This window comes from Stegostoma tigrinum, chromosome 17 (assembly GCF_030684315.1).
Source record: "Stegostoma tigrinum isolate sSteTig4 chromosome 17, sSteTig4.hap1, whole genome shotgun sequence".
NCBI lineage: Eukaryota > Metazoa > Chordata > Chondrichthyes > Orectolobiformes > Stegostomatidae > Stegostoma > Stegostoma tigrinum.
This window is the reverse complement of record NC_081370.1, coordinates 29,159,726-29,171,824: the sequence shown is the minus strand read 5'-3', so window position 1 is coordinate 29,171,824 and position 12,099 is coordinate 29,159,726. Positions and strand designations below refer to the sequence as shown.

At 40.3% G+C, this 12,099-nt stretch overlaps 1 protein-coding gene across 9 annotated transcripts in view; it reads right to left on the bottom strand.

Moving 5' to 3' along the window:
* The window catches only part of stk33 (serine/threonine kinase 33), a 261,638-nt gene that overhangs the window by 130,959 nt on the left and 118,580 nt on the right, over positions 1–12,099 (bottom strand). For 8 of the 9 annotated variants that reach the window (XM_048545736.2, XM_048545735.2, XM_048545733.2 and 5 more), the window contains one exon: positions 3,095–3,190. The gene's annotated coding sequence lies outside the window, so the exon portion shown is untranslated. Of the gene's footprint in view, positions 1–3,094; positions 3,191–3,862; positions 4,000–12,099 lie in introns of those variants that run through there. The other variant, XM_048545737.2, reaches the window with a different exon arrangement.

The window sequence follows — 12,099 nt, the reverse complement described above, 5'->3', positions numbered from 1 at the left end:
GTTCATGTTTGAAACAAGGCTGTAATGAGGTCAGACACAGAGTTTCCCTGGAGGACCATAAACTCAACTTCTGTGAGCAGGGAATTGCTAAGCAGGTGCAGCTTGATATGGACAACAGCTTCCACCATTTTATTGATAATCTTGAGGAGATTGATGGAGTGGTAATTGGCAGCACTGAATCTACCCTGCATTTTGTTAACAGGACATACTTGGGCAATTTTCTACCTTGTTTGGTACTTGCCAATGTTGTAACTGTGATAGGTGTGGGCACGACTGGCCTTTACAATATTCAGTGCCTCCATTTGTCAGAGCTTAATATCACGTGAAATGAATCAAATTGACTAAAGAATAGCAGTGAAATGCTGAGGACCTCTGCAGGAGCCAAAATGGATCAGCCACATGGAAGATTATTGCAACTGCTTAAGCCCTATCTGTTACACTGATGTGCTGGGCTCTCCCTTATTCAGAATGAAGATAGTTATGAAGCCTACAGGTCCAATGAGTTGTTTAATTCTCCACCACCATTCACAATTGGACGTGGCAGAACTGAGACTTTAGATCTGGTCCACCCGTTTTGGAAACACTTGGTCCCATCTAATCACTTGCTGCTTATGTTGCTGGGCACTGTTCTGTAGCTTCACCACATTGATATCTAATTTTAGGTACACCTGATGCTGCTCCTGGCAGGCTATCATACACCCTTCATTGAACCAGGACAATCCCTTGACTTGAGAATAATATTAGAGAAAGAATATATTGGGCCAAGAGTTTGAAGATTATTTTAGAGTACAATTCTACTGCTACTCACGGGTGACCAGTCTTGAGTTGCTAGATCTGACCGAACTCTGCCCTATTTAGCACAGCGTTAGTGTCATGTCACACAATGGAGGGTATCTCTCAATGTGAAGACTTGGTCCTTAGAAGAACTGTGTGGTGGTTACTCTCACCAATATTGTCACGAATGGATGCAAATCCAGCAGGCAGATAGGTGAGGATGTGATCAAGTATGCTCTTTTCCCTTTTGTTGATTCTTTCACCACCAGCTGCAGATCTGGCCTGGCAGTTTTATCCATTAGGAGTTGGCCACTTCAGTCAGTGATGTTGTCAAGCCAGTCTTGGCGATAGATGCTGAAGTCTCCCCCTCTCAGTACATTCTACATCTTTGCCAGCCTCGGTGCTTCCTATATCTGGTGTTCAAAACGTGCATTTGGGCTTTTAAAAGGGGTATAATTTACGTTGCATGGTAGCAAATTAATTGTCCATTTTATGCCATTTGTTAAAGAATAACTTTGTTCACAATTAATAGAGTTATTTTCCTCTTAATGACAAAATCTGGTGTGAATTACTTTTGTCAATGGCAATCTATCTGGCAAATTGAACATCTTGGCCATTTAATTGGATTCTTACATATTTATGTCAGCATGTGGAACAATGGGACTCATTTATCAGCATACTTTTTCCATTGAGGGTGACAAAAGCAACATGAAGAGTCACAATGCAGAAACAACAGAGGAGTATGTAGTGTTGAAATAGGACAAAAATAAAAAAAGATAATTGCAGTACAGCCATATTTGATGCAGCTGACATATTTTCTCACTACCTTAAGTGCCTTCTTGCACTATACAACTCTGTGTGACCCTTCATTACCAAAATTATGAGCTTAGCATTGAAGTAAACTGACCTGAACGTATAGCAATATTTCATAAGACACTGCTCCTTGCTCATCAGACACTTCTCTTTGGTGATAATAAAAGTGTAACCAGCTACAGTATTTAAGTGATCATTGAGTGAGTAGAATGTGCAGTTGAGAGATGGTATTGTTCTTTGGAGTGCATCTTCCAGTGCCTATACTAGAAATAGTCTACGTTGAAAAAAATATCAGTCACTGCCCAAGTAGACACTTAACATTTCATTTTGTATTCCAATATGCATGGCATCCGATCAGAATCGCCTGTGATCTACACAAAACCAGACAGTAGCATGTTACTGTGACACATATTCACACCATTTAGGGTGTCTCAGGCTGATCTGATATCAACAGTCTTCTGCTTTTAAGTTGGAGTACAAGCTTCACAACTCCAGAAATAGTGTTCAAAAGGGAGAAAATGTGTTTTACTTTGCTCCTTCTGCCTCCAGATCACCTTGAAGATAATAAGTCACTATAATGTATAGCATTACAAAATTACATTACAGAACGTACACATGGCTGCACATACTTCAAAAATTCCTGCAAAGTGTACAGCACTATCTTAAAAATGCCAGTGACTGATCAACTCCTTTCTGGAGACTGACCAAATAGGGAACTAATGCTACATTCTTTGGAATGCTCACAGGAGTATTTTGGGTTGCTTTGCTTGCTGTTTCTTGGTTACCACATACATCTGTTGTTCTTCACAGATAATGGTTACTTTAAGTTGTTACATCATCTTCACATTTATCATCCATTTTTCACCCAAGGATTTATGATGACACTGATGCAATGTGACATGTGACAACAGAGGGTAAAGTGCATTGCTCCTGAATGCCATCAATTAATGTTGCTTCATCTTGAAAAGACCTCACAGGAAGAGAAAGAGATGCACTACAAAAGTTACAAAGGACATAATAGTTGCCAAGAACAGGATGACATAACCCCCTCCTGCAAATCTTTCTTAGGTTTATTCATTGTGAAGTACTTACATGTCATCAGGACATGAAAAATAATCCATATTTGCACATTCATTCTTTCTTCATTAAGTTTAATTGGACTGACCAACAGAAATGAAAGAGAAAACAACATTCAAATGTTTCCTGGAGAAAGTAGATAATGACACAACCAAGTAGTATAGTACTTTCTCTTGAATTGTCCTGACAACACAAGCCGTTCAATAAAATAACAAGTCTAAACTATATTTTATTCACATAGAAAAAGAGACCATACAGATGCTTTGGAGACCTGTAATAACTTGCACTGACTCATACCAACTAGACAAATCATTAGGATCTAATTAAATAAGAAATTAATGCAGCCTCTAACTTATTGCTGGCTTCTAACAAAACATTTACTGCAATTAAAGGCAAATTAAAGGATATTTAAGAAAATGCTGAATCTTACCAAACTTCAGTCTTCTAACACTGTTTTAGTATGAGGTATGTCCAACAGTTAATCTCCCAGCCATGTTATTGCAACTTCTGTGTCATCGTGTGAGATCTATACAGCAAAAAAGTGCAACAATGAACATTAGGCAATTACAATAATGACTGATGACTTTGAATAAAAGCACAATGCAGATTTATTCCTAACATAATTCCAATATGAATTTGATGTACTAAACTACTTTACATTCATTCTGCACATAGGATTCCAGATCCAAATGTAAGTACAATATGTTCCCTGATTAAACTGTCATTGCTCAACACAAATTGGGTCAGTTCAGTCATTAATCATCATTTGAGCTTATTGTGCATTTCACAGATTAAATATCGTCACTAATGATAAATTTAAGATGCAGTCTGTTCAAATACTGTTATAACTAGCATTATTTTAAAAATGCATGTGATCTATTATTTAACAAGCATTAAGTTACTTAACAAAACTGTGTCATTGGGATTATATACTTAGCAATATTTACAATACAACAACAGTAACAGACGCCATTCCAAGTCCAATAAGAGTGAACAAACAATGTTTCATGGAGTTCTTGTCCTCAGTCATACTGAAAACATTTTGCAATAAGCTTTTTTTAATTATTGTATCTTGATTATTAAGAATCAAACTGAATTTACAAAGTTTGTAGTATAATTGCACCAATATCATATTTTAGCAACAATTTTTTCCAGGAAATATAGATGTTTATCGACAACATTTCTTTTTTATCCTCACCAAGATCCAATGACAGCCACTCTTTTAATCAGCTAGCTCAAACATAGCGCAGGAATTCAAATGGTCTATATGATGCTTCTACACAAGAATGAATGAGCCGGAAGAATGACTTTGCACAAATATGTCCTGTTCAGCTTCCAGAGAATAAGGGAATGAATACGCAGAAGAGCCAACTGCATTTAATTAGAAGCAGTAGAATTTTTCTTTAAAGCAAATACACTGATACAGCCTATTAATCGGTTACCTATTACAACAGCAACAACTTATTGATTATAAATCACACATTTTCTTAAACACACAGCCATTAAACGAAAGTCCTTTTCTTTCCCCAATTTATAAAACAACTAGTCTCAAAAAAAACCTACAAAAAAGTTTCAGTAGTCTTTAGTGGCTAATTTGGATAATGCATTAGTTGTTCTGTTCACAGTGATAACAAGTTACAGAAGAATTAAGAGGAAATAGAGAAAGAATCTCTTTTTCACAGCTGCTCTTGAGATGTAATGCTGCAGAAAAGGGAACAAAAAGAATTATCTGCATCATAGAAGAGGGTAAAGTTCCTCAGAGTAGCATCAATTATACTCAATTGAATACATTCTCCTAAAACCCATAGATTATGCAAAAAAAATAAGATTTTCAGGACTCAACTAAATTATCATAGTCAACACCAAAACAGGACTATGGGATGCATGTTCCAAGGATACTTTCAGCTGTTAAACCTCCTGAATCAGGATGCAAAGCAACCAAGTAGCTGTTCAACTCCTTTTGTATATGCATGAGCATTTTTCTGTTCAGCAGATAGTAATAACAGACACAATTTTCTAAAATAATATGGTTCAACTTAAACTCAACAGTAGTGTATCCTAAAAACTCACTTCCTCCTCACAACAGAGAAATACATAGACATAGTACAGAAGTATATTACAGTATAGAAGATGCACATCAAACTCTACCACAAAGGAGAGCACGAAGGGAAAGAACTAAACTTACCCAACAGAAACAAAATGCTTTCTAACAAAACTTGCTGTTATTTCTAAAAGTAGAGTACGATGGATACTGGAAAGCTGAAATAAATTTAAAAAACGCATATTCAGTGAAGATGTTTAAGGATTGTCAAACTGAAATGTGCTCTCAGGTCTTGATTTAATCTGTGAAAGCATTTCCAGTGTTCTTTTTCATTAACTTTACTGCCTTTGAAGACTTCCTATTTCAAACCAAAACCATGGCAGCCTGTATCCCATCCTGTATCTTATAATCATTGTCTCTCCTCAATGACAAAAATCAAAGTGCACTCCAAGATAACAAAGGTCAAGTATTTTGCCTGATTTCCAAGAGATTCTAAAAATCACAACTTTTGTCTATGTGGAAAATATTATCCACAGTGCATATCAACTTTTGTGAAAACATATTTTCCGTACAAAATGCCAGTATTAAATGTAACACTTGCATTCAAAAATTTCCTAAATAAGAATCATCCAAGTAAATCCTGGAACGTGACTAGAAGCCATGCTCACTCAATCTGCTTTCCCCTACAAACAATGGTGATGCGGTAAACCAATACATTTTTAGGGACAGAGATCAATACTATCACTTGTTTGTCATTATAATGCTAAGCCCTTCAGAGAAACTGCCACAAGGAGAAAAATTTCTATTGCTGCCTCATGCTGCTGGCAATATTCCATGGGGGAAAGTGCTGAAAGAGCTGGCCCTGGCCAACAAAGCATCTATCACATTCTTCACGCTCCAGTGAATTGTGGATTGAGTAATTTCACATATATCTTCTGAGGTGGCTTGATATGACGCAGTTCAAGGCTGAGGTCATTTTAACAGTACTTGCATAATTGTCCCTGTTGTTAATCTTGTCTAGAGATCTGGTTCCTAGGTAAACTGTATGTGACAAAGACAGATCTCAAACAATGATAACTTTCATTTACGTAGCTCCTTTAATGGAGAAAAATGTCTCATGACTGCAGGAGTGAAAGCACAAAATGGTCACCGAGTCAAATAAGATACTGAAGGATAAAGCATTGTTTAGACTTGGTTTTCAGCCCAGATTCACACTGTGCAGTCATTCTATGTCTAATCACAAGCAGAGGTAAAAAGTAAAATTGTTCAGTGGCCATCCATATCACAATATATTAGCAGTCGGCACTAGGTACTAGTTGCTTGTTGCCTAGCAGCTGGTCTTATCAGAGGTGTAAATAACATGTGGCTGTAAAGCAATTTAAAAGCAATCTGCACTTTATAGAGGGGCAAAGCAAACAATGGACACAGGCAATCAAATGAAAGAAATGTGAACATGACAACTACGCCAAGCTGTAGTTACAACAGTTGTTCATTTTTTTATCATGCCAAGTATAGGCTTGGGTTAAACATCAAAGCTTGCTTTTAAATGGACAGCTGTGTTTTAAGATACTTGACAACGCATCAGTTTGGCAACATCAACTTCAGACAAGACTCAAAACTCAAGAAACTACTTCATTAATGTATTGACAATTACAATTTATGAAATTCGTGCCTAACAGTTTAGGTTTGGGATTTGCAAACAACTTGTCTCCATGTTTCTTTAAGAACAAGAGGAAAGATTGAATCTGAATTTGTGGCAAATCAGATTGAACAGGTACTATTAATGTGTTATCATTTCACAATGGTTCTTCCCTTTGAGGCAGCATCAGAGAGCCTCAGAAGCAATGTTCCTTCTAGGTCACAGAGCTGTGTAGCAGCTCTGCTCATGTTAATTGGGACACCAACACATTGACTTCCTATTCTGGAAGTCAATGCCGCACTGGATCCTTTAGGGTTTAGACACAAGAAACATTACAGTGAATGTAACTCAGAAGCACTAACCCTGCAGTGATGTGACCAAAACTGGTTTCAAGAAGTGCAATTATTTACCCCAAAAATAACAGGAAAAACAAAAGCATCATAAACCATCATAACCTTCAGGCATCAGCTAGAAATCAATTCCAATGCATTATTCAGTGAAAGAATTGTACCAGTTCTGCCTTAGGTTTACGAGAAAAAGTCACCTCCAGGGAGATCAACACCAAGCACCATCGCAGTTGCTAACAAAATCTCTGCAACTTCATAAACCTCATTGTAGCCAAAGCATCAACTCAACAATTAAACATCAGTTTAGCACTGAAATGGATTTTAGCTAATTTGTGTGACAGAGAGGGGGGAACATGTGGGTTAGTCAAGTCAGTAGACATCATGTTTCCATTAACCTCTGGAGCAAACGTGTGAAACAAAAACAAAATTAAATTCTATCTAAAATATTCAAGGACTTGCTGCTGGGTTATAAAAATTGCATAAATCCATTCACACACAAATAAATTGAGGAACAAAAGCAAACTTGCTGGAAAAGCTCAGCAGGTCTGCCAACATCTGTGGAGGAGAAAACAGAGTTGACGTTTCGGGTCCGGTGACCCTTCCTCAGAACTGATGGTGGCTGGGAAAACGTCAGTTTATATGCAGAAAATAGGGAGGTGGGTGGGGTAGGGAGTAAACGATAGGATAGAGCCCAAAGAGAGAGAAAGACAGTTGGACAGACAAAGGAGTTGCTAACGATCAGGCTGGGAGGGTGAATAGTTGTTAATGGGGACTGTTAGTGACTAACAACTGGGGGTGCGTAATGGCAGGCTATGTGATAACAAGGCTTGGTGTGTGGGGTGGGGGCTGGGACATGGGAGAGTTTAGGCCCTAAAATTATTGAACTCAATATTGAGTCCGGAGGGCTGTCGGGTCCCCAAGTGGAAAATGAGGTGTTGTTCCTCCAGCTTGCGCTGGCTTCATTAGAACACTGTAGGAAGCCAGAGACAAAGCTATTGGCCAGGGAGCAAGGTGGTGCATTGAAGTGGCAGGCAACAGATAGTTCAGGGTCTTTTTTGCGAGCAGAACATAGATATTCTGCGAAGCGGTCACCAAGTCTACGATTCATTGCCCCAGTGTAGAGGAGACCACATTGTGAGCAGCGAATGCATTTGACTAGATTCTTGGAAGTGCAGGTGAAGTATATTTGGGCCCTTGGATACTGGGGAGGGGGGTAAATGGGCACGTGTTGCACCTTTGCCAGTTGCAGGGGAAGGTGTCATTGGGCTGTGGGGAGGTGTTGGGGTGAAGGAGGTATGAGCCAGGGTGTCCCAGAGGGAACGGTCCCTGCAGAAGGCAGACAAGGGAGGGGAGGGGAATGTGTGTCTGGTGGTGGCATCTTGCTGGAGATGGCAGAAATGGCGTCAGAAGATCTTCTGGATGTGGATGCTGGGGGGATGGTAGGTGAGGATAAGAGGGACCCTATCGCCGTTGCGGGATAGAAGACAAGTGATGAGGGCAGAAGTGCAGGAGATGGGTCAGACGTGATTGAGGACCTTGTCAACAAAGGATCTGCGGAATCCTCGGTAAAGCAAGAAGGTGGACATTTCAGAGGCTCCCTGATTGAAGTTGGCCTCATCTGAACATATGCGACAGAGACGGAGGAACTGAGAGAATGGGATGGAGTCTTTGCAGGAAGTCGGGTGTGAGGATGTTTAGTCCAGGTAGTGTGGTAGCATCCGCAGTTCTTTTGGTTCTTAAATTGATTGAGGCTTTAACTAAATGACAGTTTTGATTAAAGTTTGGTTTTAGTTACATAGTTTATACAACAATACACGGTAAAGGTACAAAAGATATAGACAAAAATCCACCCAGGATCACAGGTATTATTGTGATATACAATGTTCCTCAAACAGTTGTTCTCACCACTTCATAACACCCACACTCAATACCATGAACCACCGCATGCACACCCTCAACCTCACTCTCTATCAGCACTGCCACACACTACCTCTGAACTGGTTAGCCCCTCAGTTCCACTTCATTCTCGGATTCATTTGACATTCTAACGACAAACTTTTTCTTTTTCTTTCAGGCATTAAAAAGGTAGTTGAAAGGTAGCTTCAACAAGTCAGGGGTGTCCATGCTATTCTGGATCATCCCTCCCCTCCTCTGTTCTCAATCTTCCTCCCTTCTCCTAGCATTACCTCATCAGTATTTATTATCCCTTCTGATCTTTCACTCTGATGCTAAACATTCCAAACTCAGGAAAGATCTTAGTTTTAGCCCTCTGCACCCCTGCCGTAATGAATTTTGGGAACGACATGACGTTGAACTCTTTTTCTGTTGCCTGTGCCTCCATGCCATTTCTTTGGGCAAGAGTCCTCTCCCTACCCTAATGATCACTTCACCTGCATCCCACACTTTCCCTCCACTTGGACCCTTCCCTCTAGCCTTTTATTTACACTTGAACTGTTCATTGAGAACTGTTGACACAACATCGGTGATCTTAGTTTCTCTGCCCCTTGCATCCATTAGAACCTATCTCCCTCTGAACTGACTGCACGCTATGCTCTTGGATCTAAACTTGACTTTGTAATCAAGCTTGCCAACAAAGGTGATGCTGTTGTTGTGTGGAGTACTAACTCTACATCGTGGAGTCTGAGCACCAGTTCTCAGACACCTCCTCCTATCGTCCCCAGACCATGACCCCACCATCAAACATCAGTCTATTTTGTCCATGACGGTTACCAATCTTATCTTATCTGGACATGATCTCCCACCACCACCTCTAAGTTCATAATCCTTCCTGTATAGCCTACTTCTACTTTCTTCCCAAGTCCATAAACAGCACTGCCCAGGTAGACTCACTGTTTTTGCCAGGCGGAACGTTTCTTTTCATAACCTGGCACAACTTTTCCCCTTTGTCCAGTCCCTTCCCACTTACATCCGAGTTTCTAATGTCAGTTCTAGAATTTCCCAGTTTTCCAACATCAGCCACCTCTCTTCAGCTTGGATGTGCAATCCCTTTATACATCCACCTCTCATCAGATGGTCTTAGGGCTTTCCACCAATTCCTTGAAAAAAGGCCTGTACCATCTCCATCCACCACTTCTCCTTTCCTTTCACTCCTCTCAATTTATGCAGATCAAAGATCTGGCCTACACGGGCCCCAGTTATGCTTGTCTCTTTGAGGGGTATGTTGAACATTCCTTGTTCCAATCCAACTTGGGTCCCTCCCCATAACCCTTTCGCTGGTACACTCTGATGACATCATTGGTGCTGCTTCCCTCTCTTGTCTGGAATTAATAAATTTTATCAATTGTTCCTTTTGCTTTCTACCTGGTTCTCACCTCCACCTGATCCATCTCTGATTCTTCACTTCCCTTCCTCAATATCTCTGTTTCCATTTCTGGGGATAGTTTGGTCACTACAAACTCGCCGACTCCCACAATTGCCTCAACTAAATGTCCTCGTGCCCTGCTTCCTGGTAAAACACGATTCCATTCTCTCAGTTTCCCTGACTCTGTCACATTTTTTCTGATGATACCACTTTCCAAGGGGCAGGAACGTCAGAAACATCCACATTTTCCCACAGATGAGGGTTCTCCACTACAGTGACTGACAGGGCCCTCAGCCACATCCAATTTATTTCCCCACAATTCTGCCCTCACCCCTTCTCTTCCCTCCCACAATACCAATAGCATCCCCCTTGTTCTCACTTTCCATCCCACTAGAATCCAAAGGATCATAAGCCCTATTTTCACAACCTCCAGCAGGATACCACCGCCACATACGTACTACCCTTCCTGTCCTTGTCAGCATTTTGCAGAGTCCATTCCCTCCAGACATCCTGGTCCACACCTGTTACACTCGCGCCACCTCCCCACAGCCCAATGGTACCTTCAAAGCAATCTCAAACAGGTGTAATACCTACCCAGTCACTTCTGCCCTCTTCATTATCCAAAGCTCCAGATGTACCTTCTGAGTGAAGCAGATATTTACCTGCACTTCATTTAATCTAATCCACTGTATTCGTTGCTCACAATGTGGTCGCCTCTACACTGGGGAGACAAAACGCAGACTGGGTATACACTTTGTGAATACTTGCAATCTGTCCAGAAAAGTGACCTGAGTTTTAAGTAGCCTGCCAGTTCAACACACTGCCATTTTTCCTGCTCAACATCTCTATATCTGGACAACTGCAGTGCTCTAGCAAGGTTTAGCACAAGCTAGAAGAACAGCATCTCAGTTTCCTCTTGGGGACCCTGCAGCCTTTAGGACTCAATATTGAGTTCAATAATGTTAGAACCTGAACACTTCCACCATGTCTTTTACCCATCCTGACATCCCTGGCCTTGACATGATATGAGCAAAAACAAAGTTGCTGGAAAAGCTCAGCAGGTCTGGCAGCATCTGTATAGGAGAAAACAGAGTTAACGTTTCGGGTCATCAGACCCAAAACGTTAACTCTGTTTTCTCCTTCACAGATGCTGCCAGACCTGCTGAGCTTTTCCTGCAACTTTGTTTCTGTTCCTGATTTACAGCATCCGCAGTTCTTTTGGTTCTTGACATGATATGACTGTTTTCAGCACAGCCAAGTCATTTTCACCTGCTTATGGTCCGCATTATCAGCTTTTGTGTCTCCCTGGCTTACCATTAGCTATTCTTTTGTCTCACTCTCTCGGTTCCATTTCCACCTAGTTACTTACTCCTTTCTCCCTGAATACACTGCCTCACCCCCTGTTCTCCCAGCTACTAGTCACTCTGAAACGTCTCTGGACCCAAAACATTAACTCTGCTTTCTCCCCACAGATGCTGTCAAACCTGCCTAGTTTTACTAGCAATTTGCATTGTTGTTTCAGATTTCAAGCGTCAGCAGTTCTTTGTTTTACTTTGTAGAAAAATCCAGCTGCCTACATTCCAAAAATGAAATTACTATATCCAAAGTAACAGCTGTGTATGGAATTGTCGTTATAGTTCCCAAGAGGGTCAATATGGTTATTCCATAAAGTCAAAACTTAATATAGCAGCACGTATAACTTACTAAGAGGTGAAAGAAACATTAATCTGTATTATGTTACTAAACAGATGGAAACGCATTTTTTAATAATGGGTGCAAGCTGTGGAACGATTGCTCAATGCATTTTGATCAAACCAGTTGTGATCTTATTGCAGCAAAAGACTCATACTGCATCTGTTCAGGTGTGATAGTTCAATTTGTATTGTCACTTACTGTTTTCCATTATAAAAGCGTGCAGAAGTTCAACTGGTAAATCCTTTTCCATTTGTTACATCCAATGTTTGATAGTTTTAGAGGTTCTAGGTTATTGGGTTGACAGATGAAGTTACATAACAAAATATATCATAAATCTATTAAGCTTGTTATTTGTCTGGCAATAATGCAAAATCCTGACGATGACATTGAA